General features: G+C 41.0%; 2 pseudogenes; both read right to left on the bottom strand.

Annotated features, from left to right (window-relative positions):
- Positions 1-12,095: 12,095 nt before the first annotated feature.
- LOC145400557 (5S ribosomal RNA) lies at positions 12,096-12,214 on the bottom strand (annotated as a pseudogene).
- A 2,196-nt stretch (positions 12,215-14,410) lies between these two features.
- Positions 14,411-14,529, bottom strand: LOC145400598 (5S ribosomal RNA; annotated as a pseudogene).
- Between the last annotated feature and the right edge of the window lie 224 nt (positions 14,530-14,753).

Here is a 14,753-nt window from a genome sequence, read left to right on the forward strand (position 1 = left end):
CCCACCACTACCCACGACACACACCACTACCGCCACAACACTTCCTTCCCACACACTGTCTCAGTTCACTACTGTGCCTACTTCCTCACCTTCGCGGTCTCACTCTCTTTCAACGATGACGACTCAGAACCCTCCACCTCCCCAATCCATATGTTTGGATGATGTTAATAGACCCAAATTTACAGGAGATGATAGTACTGTTTCGATTTACGATTTCCTCAGAGAGGTCGAAAATGACATCCACAATCGCCAGATCATCACTGAACCCTTGAAAGATTCTTACCTGCTAAGTCGACTCCATCACGGCAGATCACAAATAGGAGCCACTATTCGTGTGGGGCACTTCGAAGATTGCCAAACGTTTGACGCGTTTCGCCAACGGCTTATTCAATATTGTTGCCAACATTCCAATGCTGCATCTCTTATAGGACTGACCAATCTTCTCAAACAAATGGAGGAGGACATGAAGGTACTTCCCCAACATGCAAAAGTAATTGAGGCAGCTGCTACTATGAAGGCGACGAGTTCAGAGTTGCGCCAATTATTCCGTGGTACTCAATGGGTAACACAAAGCAATGGAGAAGTCACGATTTCATTAAATAATTTTGCAGACTTGTTTGGTTACTTTAGATTTCTCAACTGGCTTTCAGACTCCCAAAAACAAATAGCACTACAACTTGGCTTTAATCCAGGAGACAAAATAATGGATATTAATAAGGCCATCGTTGAAAGGTCAGGAACAGACTTCACTCGCCAGGTCGATTCTTACAGTTCACCCTCTCCCTCTGCAGGTGGTACTGCGAGAGTACTACACACCAGCATTACTTCATCTGATCCCTCTCGTTCGCGGCCAACTACAAGAACCAAACCTAGTAATCAGCCTCACTCACACTATCGCTCACCTTCTAGCGGTTGTGACAATTCAACTCTGCGACAAAGCAAACAATCCCCAATTGTGTGCTGGCACTGCGGTAATGTAGGTCATTGAGAGTCTAACTGTGCACGCAAAGAAAGACGTTTTCACTCACGGGAACGCCCACACGCACCCTCGTGGTACCGACGTCTAACATACAAATACCATAAGAATAGCACAACTCACTCCACCGACAAGTGTCGTTACCTTAACCCTTTAACTGCGGGCTTGTTTTGCTTTTTCTTGCGGCTCCCGCAGGCATTTTCGCGCTCCGAAAGACTCTAAAAATATTTGCCAAAAATCAGTTATTAGTCCTAGAATATTAAAATCACATATGCTTATGGCACATACCTTCAGCTTTCTCCTGGGGTGTTTGTTGAGCCTTCGTCTAGTACCATAGGACTTGTGGAGACCTCTGAAGTTAGGTAACGAAGTCTCCACTTTACACTTCCCGACAACCCGAAAAATGATTACCACAGCCTGATATTATCACTAGAAACACTATTCATAGTTTGGAATCGATACTCCAAAAAAAAAAACACTGTGAAAGCAATGAAAATTACGAGGGGGTATGACCTTCCCACTTGCGCTAGTTCACCGCTGGTGTTCTGTCATTTATTATTCATAAAACCACTCACAGTTTATATTTCTATTACTACAGTATATAACACTTATATATATCTACAGTCTTTATCCATAAGTTTCCTTCAGTATAGTAGTTTATTGTCACTGTAGGCATTCAATTTCTTTCCATAAAATACGTAGCATTCACTTTCTCATCCTGTATACTAGCATTGACAGTGAATGTCACTTTTACCTTCACTCTCATAACTCATAGTATTCATACATGCTAGAGTGAAATTTTCACTTTCATTACTCCTAGTATATATACTCGTATTCTTATAATACTACTCATTTACATTTCTATTTACGTTCTCTATTTTATTTACATTATTTACATTTCTATTTTATTTACACTGTGTTATGCACTGTCACTTGATGTAACTTATAAAACTATTTTCCACTGTTCACTTATATTTACATTCATTGCTTTCACTTGCTGTTTACACATTATTTACACATTATTTACAATTCCACTTGCACTCTTTTACTCAACAGAAAGATCATAGTCACTCTCTATTAATTGTCAGCCCTTTACCACTTTCCACACGAGGTTTAGTAGGGGGTAAAGGTCACAGGGCCCTTTGCATGGGGCTAAAAGGCGGCGGAAGTTAGCAGGAGCGAATCCGACGTACTTTCACCTTGGAAGATGACAGTAAACTGATAGGGGTGGGCCGGGGTGGCCTACCTAGGGAGAATGCATTACTGCCAATGTCAGCCTCTTAAGAGCTGCTAATATATGGCAGTGAAATGATTGGCAGGAAATCTAGACAATACATTATAAATTAGGTAGTTCCAGGTGAATGTAAATATCACTTAGGCTTCTCCCTTCCCTCCTTATATATATATTTAGTACGAGAATAGATTATACGGCATATTTCAAGGGGAGATAAATAGCGAAAATTAGCGAACGAGTGCACTTGAGGTGTTGTCAGGTGATAATTAGCCAATTCCGCGTGTATGGCACTCTCACTTACCTTATTTCTTTTTGGTATATATTATTTGGTGTAAGAATAGGGCACAGGGCTTATTTTAATGGATGAAATCAGTGGAAAATTCCAGGGAAGATTTACTTAGCGTAGCACGGCTGGGCAGGCAAGAGGAGAGGGTAATGGAGGGAATGTAGGGAGGGAAGTCAAGAATGGGGAGAAATAGCTAAATTGTCAACAATGGTTGGGAGTACAGATGAGATTAGGAGTGCTGACTAGTGTTGGACATTGGCAGTACTGATATATGATACAAGCTACCACTTGAAAGCCCGGGCAAATTCAAAATAACACAGAATCGCAAAAGTGACGCCCAGCGGTATGATCCCTTGCTCCCAAGCGTCACGAAAGTGACACCCCGCGGTTAAGGGGTTAAGAGCCGTCAGTTGGGGGAAGACGAGTGCTCGGATTGGAGAAATGTAACCTAACAGCAGAAGATCCGCCGGTGTCTGAAAATATGGTAACAGAAAATCAACTCCCCATTCGTCAGGTAGGACCTATAACATCTTTAGGCTTAGTCATTCTAGGATGGAGAGAAGGGGTACAAAGCTCTTTCTTTATGGACAGCGGATCTATGGTAAATCTAATCTCAGATACCTCTTTAAACAACATCAGGAAAATAACTAAAAGAGTGGGGCTCCTCAAACCACCTGACATTCACCTATGCGGTGTGGATGGCTTAGAATTTCAAGTCAAAGGAAAGATCACACTAGAAGTACAACTTGATAAAGCCTTAAGACCTTTTGACGTAGAGTTTCGTGTTACTAATGATCTTAAATATCCAGCAGACATTCTCATCGGCTTTTCGACAATGGCTCAAGAAGGTATTGCTCTCCTCCCTGCTTCTCGTAAAATAATTGTCAATGGTTTCCCAGTATCTAGTATGGAATATCCACGTCCAGTACTTTCCCAAACCAACTCAGTTATTAAAGCTAACGTTATTCCCACATTACTCAACAGTAAACAGGTACACACACCGTTACCTGAACAGCCAATTACACTACCATCTAGTATTACATCCTCTGAGCATTCAACTGTGGATCGTATCAACCCCTCTGACAGTGGGACACTCGCCGACTCAGACACGTCTCTACATCAGATAGTGTGATTGATGTTTTACAACAGATAAGACGTGCAGTACCAAATCAGTGCACAATTTTGTTGCTGCACAAATTTAACAAGGTCTCTGTTCGTGTTGTGGGTGCGAAAGCAGGAGTGGATGTACTAACCTTACCTGAGACATGTTGTATGAATGCCTTAGCTTATGAGTCGGCGTTGTGTACGGTGCTGGAGGATGGTTTATGCTACTTGTACATTGCCAACACAACAAATGCCGCATTCACCTTACGAACGGGAACACAGATTGGCGATTTCTTGGTATACCCAGCGGCCGTACGTGTGTGCCAGGATTTCCCACACCCTGTCGCTGATGTGTGCTCAGTTGCTCAGTCCACCAATATTCCATCTAATCTTGAATCTCATGTGAAACAAAGTGATTTCCCGGAACACCGACATCAGTTAATTAATCTCTTGCGAGACTATCGCGAAGTAGTAGCCCTACCCAGTGAGAATATGGACAAGACAGATTTAGTAAAGTATAATATTACATTACAGCCTGGAGCTCAGCCAGTATATATACCTGCCTACCGTTTACCACATAGCCAACGTCAAGAAGCCGATCGTCTTATTCAGGACATGTTGGATAATGAGGTCATTGAACACTCTGATAACCCGTGGAACAGCCCACTATTTCTGGTTCCAAAGAAAGGTGGTGAGTTACGACCAGTAATAGATTACAGACGCTTGAATGCACTGACTGTTCCAGACAGATTTCCAATTCCTGTACTCAATAATTTGCTAGAATCCTTAGGCGAAAGCAATTGTGTTTTTTCCTCCCTAGATCTTTTAAGTGGATATGGGCAAGCCGAGATGGAAGAGTCATCTCGTCCTATCACTGCCTTCAGTACTCCATCCAGACATTACCAATTCCATAGACTTCCATTCGGTTTGAGAAATGTACCATCAGCGTTCATGGGACTAATTCATACAGTTTTCGCCGGCATGACAGGTCACTCAGTTTTTGCTTATCTAGATGATGTCATAACTGCAAGTCATTCGGTGGATGAACACTTAGAAAAATTTGCCGGTGTTCACTAGACTCAAATAAGCTGGACTCAAGATCAAACTATCAAAGTGTGACTTTTTACGTAAGAAACTCCAGTTTCTAGGACATGTTGTTGATGCTTACAGAATTCATACATCAGATGACAAGGTTAGAGCCATGACGAATTTCCCAACTCCAACCAACACCAACGCTGTACGCAGTTTCCTCGGTCTCAGTGGGTATTATAGAAGGTTTTTTAAAGTGTATGCCCAGATAGCTGCACCATTAACAAAATTGCTAAAGAAGGATGCGTCTTTTGTGTGGGCTGATGAACAGGCAACCGCATTCACAACACTGAAAAATGCTCTAGCACAATCACCAGTTTTGGCATTCCCTGACTATTCTAAACCATTTCTTCTCTGTACTGATGCTTCCGGAGTAGGCCTAGGTGCCGTTCTCATGCAATAGACTCCGAAGGAAAGAAACGTGTCATTGCCTATGCTAGCCATGTGCTAAACTCCACGGAAAAGAATTACAGTGTAACTCACTGGGAAGCTCTTGCTGTCTTCTGTTCCCTAAAACATTTCCGCGACATCATCTACGGATATCCTGTTCACATCCAAACAGACCATCTTCCCTTATGTGACTTGTTTCGGGGACATAACCTTACCGGTCGACTTGCACGTTGGGCAGTCACTGTGACTGACTACAATCCAACATTTGAATACGTTCCTGGAAAATCCAGAGTTGTAGCCGATGCCCTATCGCGGCATGTTACCACAGTCTCAACCGGTTGCGACGTAAATTTGGCGTTCAGTTATGACACACTACATAGGTTCCAGCGTGAGGACCCCGTATGGTCACAGATCATATATTTCCTAGAGTCAGGCGATGATTCTTCTCTGTCAGAGTTACCAGTCCCTGTATCTGATTTCTTCCTCAACAATGAATTGCTCTATAAAGACTCAGTGCTGAAAGGTAACAACATACCTCATAGCGAAGTTAAGCAACTAGTCATTCCAACAGACTTAATTCCTGCTGCCCTCCATTTAATCCACGACACCCCTCATGCATCACACCCTGGCAAAGACAGAAGCTTACGGCAAGCACGTCTGTCATATTATTGACCCACTATGCGAATGGATATAGAAGCGCACTGCGATGCATGTTTATCATGTGCCCGTCACAAGGGGACAACCTGTCAACCTGCTCCTATAATGCAGTACCCAGTACCATCAAAACCTTGGCAAACTGTCCCTCTCGATCTTCTGAAGCTGCCTCGTACAGAATCTGGCTTTGTTTATCTGTTAGTGGTAGTCGATCATTTATCTAGATATGTTATCTTAGTTCAATTGCGTGAAAAATCTGCTAATGCAGTAGCACATGCCTTTATTAATTCAGTAATTTGCCCTTTCACAACACCAGAAGTAATTTTAACTGATAACGGGTCAGAAATCAATAATTCACTACTGGAAGAAGTTTGTCTTCGATACGGAATTAAGAAATGCAATATAGTGGCCCATCATCCAGCCTCGAATGGCCTAGTAAAGCACCAGAATAGAAAGATATTGGAGAGTCTGTGTCACATAGTGGGAGATCAGACTTCCACCTGGGAGGAGTGGATTCCACAGGTAGCTACTTCAATTAATTCATCCATCAATAAGTCAATTGGAGAAACACCATTCTTCATCATATACGGCTTTGACAAAAGACTACCTTATTCACTGTCGCAATCCAAACCTGATCCAATCTACAACTACGATAACTATGTCTGAGTCAACCTGTCCAACTTCCAGAAAATTCATAAATATGTTCAGGATAATCTGGCCCTTACAAATAAGAAGATGGTAGGTAACCAACATGCCGCTGCCACAGATGTTGTCATCCAAGTAGGTGACTTAGTTTTTGCCCTAGATCATGACAGAGAATCAAAACTAAACAGCAAATTCTTGGGTCCCTTCCGTGTCATATCTTGTAAAGATAATAAATTCGAATTAAGAGATCCGCACAAGGCAGAGACGACATGGGTGCATCAAAACTACTTAACAACCCTAATGACAATAGAATATTCTGGTCAACTCTTATTTCTTTCAATAATAACTTTAACTAGTCATCTTCCATTCCCCCACTAAAATCTTCAGATGGCAATATTACAAATGACCCACGTGGGAAAGCAGATATCTTTGCTAGTACCTTTGCAAGAAGCTCTACCATAGATGATACCAGCCAGAATGTCTCAGTACTGGAACTTGATTCTCCCGAAATTGCCCCACTTAAAATACAGACAAGATTCGTAAAATCCATCCTAGACAATTTACCTACCAACAAAGCTCCAGGCCCAGATGGAATTCCGCCAATTGTTTTTGAAAAAGTGTTCCCCTGAACTTGCCTCTGTCCTAGCTAAATTATTCAGACTATGCATACGTACTTCTTTATTCCCAAATTCATGGAAAGAAGCCAATATCCACCCAGGTCCGAAGAAAGGAAGTTCGTCTGACCCCTCCAATTACAGACCAATAGCTGTCACATCTTCTCTTGGTAAGGTATTTGAAACTTTAATTAATAAGCATATTGTTAAACATCTTGAATCCAACAACTTAATTAGTGATAGACAATACGGTTTTCGCCGCGAAAGATCCACCATTGACATACTCAATCTCTTAACTCATACCATCCATCAATCAATTGATCTTTTTGGAGAAACTCATGCAGTAGCTCTTGATATCTCTAAAGCTTTCGACAGAGTATGGCACCGTTCCCTGCTGTCCAAACTCCCTTGCTATGGACTAACGTCTTTTGTTCCTTTGATTTATTCTTATCTTGGTTACAGGAAAATAAGAGTAAAAGTAGATGATGTATATTCGAATTTCCACTCAACGCCGGCGTGCCGCAGGGAACAGTTCTGGCGCCAACCCTATTTTTGGTTCATATTAATGATCTCTTATCTGTCACTCACAATCCCATTCACTCATATGCAGATGACTCAACACTACATAGTTCATTCACACTCAGACATCCAATTACAAAGTCTAATATCTCTACCTCTCAACTCAGTACAGCCATCTCCATAAATCAAGATCTATCTACAATCAGTGAATGGGGACAAAACAACCTTGTCTCTTTTAATGCTAGTAAAACTAAATATATACAGTTTACTAATAGACAGATATTACCAGATTCGTACATACCTTCAGTGCTACTAATATTCCCATATCCAAAAGTATTGAAATTCTTGGTGTCTCACTTAACAGTGCCCTCAGCTGGACCTCTCATGTCAGATCACTTGCTAAAACCGCCTCAAAGAAACTTGGATTATTGTACAGAGTCCGTAACTTCTTCGCCGATGAGCAGTTAACTATAATTTATAAGAGTCATGTGCGCTCTCAGCTTGAATATTGCTCACCCTTGTGGAATGGTTGTGGAGAGGTTGCATTAAGACAACTAGACAAAATTCAGAGCAAAGCTGTTAGAATCATTAACAACCCTGCCATTACATATAAACTACCTCCCCTGCAAATATGAAGGAATGTTGCCTCCCTTGCATTATTTAACAGATATTTTTTGGGCAAATGCTCAGACGAAGTTGCATCCATGGTGCCACCTCTCCATGCCTTCCCTCGTGCTACACGGGCATCTGGTAGCGCTCATGACTGGAATGTCACTCAACCATACTGCAGAACTTCTGCCTATCAGAATTCTTTCATTCACCGAACTGCATCTCTCTGGAACTCGCTTCTCCAGAGTTGTTTTCCTCCAAATTTCAACCTACAACTGTTCAAGTCTAACTGTTACAGATATTTTATGAACAGAGGACACCAGTAATCTGGTGTATGGATTATTTTTTTTTCCCCATTTGTTTTTCCTTCCTCCGTTCTGTTATTTAAAAAAAAAAAATGCAGATCATCTCAAATGTGCATCAAAATGCATAGGCTTGGAGGAACCACTAAGAGAGACCACATCCTCACAACAAACTCCCACTCAGCCTTCTTCCTCTTCTCTAAACCTTCCTTCTGACATTACTATTCAGCCTTCCCCTACTGTTAATGACTATCGTGCTAAATTGCGTTCTGCCACTAAGTCTCTTGCATAACGTTATCATTTCACACTGTCGTTACCATTTGTATCAACATCACCTCTAAGATCACCTCATTTTATAGGAAAGATGCTGTGGGTCTACGTACTGACAATGCTGACTCTGGTTGGGTCTGGATTGGGTGAGGACGATGGTGCCATATGGCCCGGGGCCTTGGTTGGGGCTGGAGGCGAGGTAATGCTGGTTAAAGATGTAGTCTCATTGCGCTATGACCTAGAGCCGCTGGCCGTCATGGCCATCGCCCTGCCTGACCTTGCACGTCAGCTAGACGACCTGCAGGGACTCCTGTCAGATATTAAAAATCGACATCCCACTGACACATTTTTGTACCCACTCTACCTACCCATCTGCTGGAAATTAGATTATATTCGTTATCAGTTCAACCATCTTCAAGATTCCTTCCCTCACCAAACGCCTTGTGGGTCGTTCACGAGTGAAACGTGGACTTTTTGACCTTGGAGGAGAAATCCTCAGTGGATTACTTGGAGTAGTGACTACCCGTGAACTTTCTGGTTTCAAAAAGGACTTACTTCAATTAGCAGAAGCCCTTGAGTCACAAGACAAAGTTTTACATGTTCAACTTTTTATGCTGCAACAGATGAGTCACCATTGACATGATGTCACTAGTACTTTGAATAATTTTACGATTATTCTTAAGCGTGAAGTATCAAAGACAAATATTATTTCAGAGTTCATGTATGTTAAATTACATGTTCATAATTTGCAGGTTTCTCTGGACTCTCTTGTCTCCCAAGTTTCTAGCTTAATTCGTATTTTAGTCAATGCTGTTGATAGTCGTGTGACCCTAGATTTAGTAACTCTCTCTGACCTTTGTTCTACCTTAGAATGGGCTCACTCAACCTTCGGTTTGTCTCCTATGATTCCATTTTCCTCTTTAGAACACTACTACGCAATACTAAAAGCCACATTCCTTACTAAAGATATAATTGTTCAAATTCCTCTTCGTTCTTCCATCATACTCGATCTCTTTCACATCATTCCTTTTCCCTTCTGGTACAATAACTCCCTGATACAAGCCTCTTTTTCTTCAGAGTACTTTCTTCTCTCCCATGATCATCTCTATATTGCCTTCCTCTCCTCAAGTGACTTCGGTAGATGTGCCCTTCTCACACCCAACTCTCGAGTTTGTGCTGCGTACCTCCTAACAGTTTTTCCTGGCAGCATTGCTCCTTGCTAATCTGCCTTAGTCCGTAACTTCTCAGTACAACCTGTCTGTACCTTTGTTCCTGCCCCCAAAGGCCAGTTACACCATGCTCGTCTAAATCACATCCGCTATTTCTTCTTTAGTGTCTCAACTCCTGTCAGTCTTATTTTTCCAGGGACCCCTGTCCATTCACTATCCGCAGTCGGTTTATATAATGCCCCTGATTACTGTACAGTAAAGTCTGAGTCTATAATAGCCCATGCCACACATTATCACTTCGCACTTCGCTCCCACAAGTATGACATCTTCAAACCCATTAATACTACCTTTCATCTACCAACAGACAATCTTTCTATCACATCAGAGAACCTACGTATGTTGAACTATCTAAACAAGTCTGATTTTATTATGAACCAGCTCTCTTCAGCTTTTAACCGCTCCTGGTCACATCCAGTCTTTGTATTTCCTCCGGTTGTCCTACGTTTTCTAGGTTTTAATGCAATTGTTTGTATCCTGTATTGTTGTCTCAAGCGAATGGACAAAGGTTGCATGAGATCCGTGTAGCAGCAAGGTTAGTGCGACAACCAAAAGACCTGGAAAATGGTAGTTCTGAGTAAAACTCATTATGTGATTACATATGTATATATTTGTAAATTGACCAAAGCTATATATTTATGCTATTTTTCCAACATGGCCATGTACTGTAAATATATTAATACCTTCTTACATCCAACTTTGTGAAGTATGTAGTAATATCTCACTTATTATTATACTCCCATGTAGTCCCGGTTGACTGTATACTCAGACCACTTGCATTCTTGCCATATTATGATTTACTGTCTCACCACTATGTCAGGAGACACTTTTTGATGAGGGGAAAAATTGTTTGTAACCTTTTTGTAAATATTATATAGTATGTAAGTAGTTGTAAGTAGAATTCAAGTAGGGCATCACCGCCCAGTGTTATGTCTAAGAGCACTTATATTGTGTCTGGATTTGAATGAGTCACGACTTCCGTAGTCGCACCGCCTTCAAGCCTGAGAGAGCTGGCGATCAGTAGCTGTCTGTAAGGGTCTGGGGTTGGACACAAATGCTGTCCGCTGCTGTTGTACAAAGATTCAAGACGGTGTTTAATATCTTGTCAGAAAACTAACTCCTACACTTTGTCTTCACCTACGTCTGGTGTCAGCATTAACAGAACGCTATTACTTTTGATCAGGAATTGATCAAAAGCGATCGAATGTCAGCCAAATATTTTAAAATATGGAAGTTTTTTTGCGAAACACAGTGACTGAATTCTGAAGAGCTGATTTTTTTTTTTTTCTAAATTTGCGCTGCAGGTAACTTGTACCCTATTTAGCAACATATTATCGCAGACGATAAGCATTCGGCCCACAAGTACTTTTGTTTAACTTATATTATGGACTTTGGTGTGTGTATGTGTGTGTGTGTGTGTGAAAAACGGTGACTGAATTCCGTGCAGTTTTGAGAATTTTCTTCACATTTGGTTTGTAGGTAGCTTGTACCTTAGCGAACAACATATTTTGGAGGATGATTATCATTCGGCCCTGGAATGCCTTTATTTCAGTCGTACTTTATCTCTTTCCCTGTCTAGCTATCTGACCATGGAGGGTAGGGGAGGCGTATCTGGGGTAGTGTGGTTCATGAGTGTATTCATATATATAGATGCATACATACATATACTGTATACATATAGACTGATATTGATATATATAAATGGATATAGATATCTACATATTATGCGCTGTACACACAATAAAACAGAATCGGTGCACATTTGGCTCAGAACAGTTTGACACCACGGACGATGGCATCTAGACATGTTCGATTATTTTTCTCTCATGCTGTCAAACATGCGCACATAAGCATGTCATAAATAGGTTCCATATGACAATATATAGTTGATATTGTTACTGGGTCCATATTAAGATGATAATCAATTAATTTTTCCAAGTACTCGTACTACACAAGTTATATTAATCATTTCAGATATCATCGTATCCCTCCTGCGCGATACTTTTTTTCCCGTGTACACACACACACACACACATATATATATATATATATATATATCATTCATTGCCAGACGCCATGTAACCCAAACGGGGTGGCCAAGGGCTTAGAGTTAATTGTTTTACAGGGAGGGGCACTAATCCTCAACCAACCCCACTTGACACGTAGGGAGAACGTTATGCCACCAGCATCTGGTGTTCCCAGGCGGTCACCCATCCAAGTATTAACCAGACCCAAAGTTGCTTAACTTCTCTGATCGGACGGGAAGCGGTGTACTCTACGTGGTGTGGCCGTTATATATATATATATATATATATATATATATATATATATATATATATATATATATATATATATATTTAACCAATTGGATCCTGGGTGTGCTGGGCGAGGCATGGCACTGGGTGGGTACTAAGCGTACCGCCCTCCGCCTAGGCTCATAGTCTCGAATCTCATTGGTCCCTACTCGGGGGTTCCCTACTTTATAGAGACTTGAAAAACCCCAGTTCTGTCCAATATTCTGGACACCGGGCTCCAATGGGATATATATATATATATATATATATATATATATATATATATATATATATATATATATATATATATATATATATATATATATATATATATATATATTAAATGCTATAATCTGTGTGAACGCTGTTACACTAGGCAACATTGCTAATATCCTTTGTAATAAAAAATAATGCATAATGCTGTGATAAAAAAAAATTGATAAATGCTTTACATGGTATGTTTCATTAATTTAAAGAGAATATCACGTACTGCACCTGTTGCTCACTCAAAATGATCAACATGTTACAGCTGTTCATTGGCCAGGTTTTCAGTACTTATAAAACCAGTAAACGGCACACATTCAGCATACCCTTCACTGAACAGAGAATATTCCTCAATAATATGTACGGTATATTTTACAGTTAAGCAAGCAACGTTGTACTGAAAACAAAGTTGCTTTATTTAATTTCATTTTTGTCTTGTGTAGCCTATGTATTAAATTAGATTAATTCTTCTATTTTACTACTTAACCTAAAACTTGATAAGAAAATGATCTACACTGATATTTTCGGTTCTTGCTTATTCAATTCCCAGTTCACCGAAATCTCTATGTCATGGCCTGAGCTCGGGGATGTCTCCGGGGGAGAGGGGGGAGGGCTTCAGCGTTTTGGGAGGGCTTACGTCCCCACGGCAGCTATGTTACTGCATTTCTCATCTTTATTCCTTATTCATCATCGTCGTCATATTCTCCTCCTCCTCCTCCTCCTCCATCTTCTTCTTCTTCTTCTTCTTTTTCTTCTGCTTCTTGTTGTTGTTGTTGTTGTTGTTGTTCTTCTTCTTCTTCTTTTTCCTTCTTCTTCTTCTTCTTCTTCTTCTTCTTCTTCTTCCTCTTCTTCTTCTTCTTCTGCTTCTTCTTCTTCTTCTTCTTCTCTTCCTCCTCCGCCTCCTCTTCCTCCTCCACCTCTTCTTTCCCCTTCTCCTCCTTTCCTTTCCTTTTGTGTTTTCGCATTATTTGTCCTTCCTCAGTTATATTCTCTCCTCATTACCTCCTCCTTTCCTTCCTTCTCTAAGCCTCCTTCATCGTCTTCTTACCTCCTTTCTCCATTTCACTCCGAACTATGACATTATTTTTTGTTTTGTTCCTCTACCTTATGTTCCACCTCTACTTCTTCAGATTCTATCCAAGCCAGTTTAAGTCTCGCCTGATCTCTCTACCTGCATTCTTTCCCTCGTTATCTCACCACAAACTTCTATATCTTTCTTCACTTATCTATTTTCTAACATATGCCCTATGTAGTTCCCTTGCCTCTTTATTCTCTCCCATTATTTTTTCCTTTCCTCCCACCCTCCTTAAGCCTCCAACAATCCCTTTCATATCGCCCTCGTCCCACCCCTCACCTACCTGCACAGCAGCCATTCCCCTCCCCCCCCCCTCCGTTTTCCATAATGCCTCCTTACTTACCTTCTCTCCTATGCCTCCTTCAGTCTCTCTTTACCTTCCCCTCCTTCTCTCTCAACCTTCCCGACACAGTTACCTGTTTAATCCTACCACTTGCTCCTCCCTCTTCTTTCCTCTTCTTTCCATCCTTCTTCACATCTTACCCCCTCCTTCCATCCCTAAGCCTCCCTCTGTCCCTCCTTATTTACCTCGCGCCATCCTCATCTCTCAGTTGAGGAAGACCACAAATCTTTTGCCAGAATGAATGTTTCAGTGTCCTTAGACATGTTCATTACGTTAGAAAAGTAACCCACCTCCACTCCTGTTTTATGCACAAGTACAGGTGACGGAGGACACTGTGTGGCTGTGTGTACGTGTGTGAGCGTGCATATATATATATATATATATATATATATATATATATTCATTCATTCATTGCCAGACACCATGTATCCCAAACGGGGTGGTCAAGGGCTTAGAGTTAATTGTTTTACAGGGAGGGGCACTAATCCTCCACCAACCCCACTTGACACGTAGGGATGCCAACAGCATCTGGTGTTCCCAGGCGGTCACCCATCCAAGTACTAACCAGACCCAACGTTGCTTAACTTCGCTGATCGGATGGGAAGCGGTGTACTCAACGTGGTATATATATATATATATATATATATATATATATATATATATATATATATATATATATATATATATATATATATATATATATATATATATAGAGAGAGAGAGAGAGAGAGAGTTATCTCGTCTAATCTTTTCTGTGCCACAGGCTCACTACATTGCACCCACTACGAATGAAAGAGAGGGGAGGTTATGTACTTGGTCCAGTTTGTTTAACTGTTAGCAAGATGAAGGATATGTTACT

Source organism: Coenobita brevimanus, chromosome 52 (assembly GCF_032717465.1).
Source record: "Coenobita brevimanus isolate Jiangsu-jjx chromosome 52, ASM3271746v2, whole genome shotgun sequence".
Taxonomy (NCBI): Eukaryota; Metazoa; Arthropoda; class Malacostraca; order Decapoda; family Coenobitidae; genus Coenobita; species Coenobita brevimanus.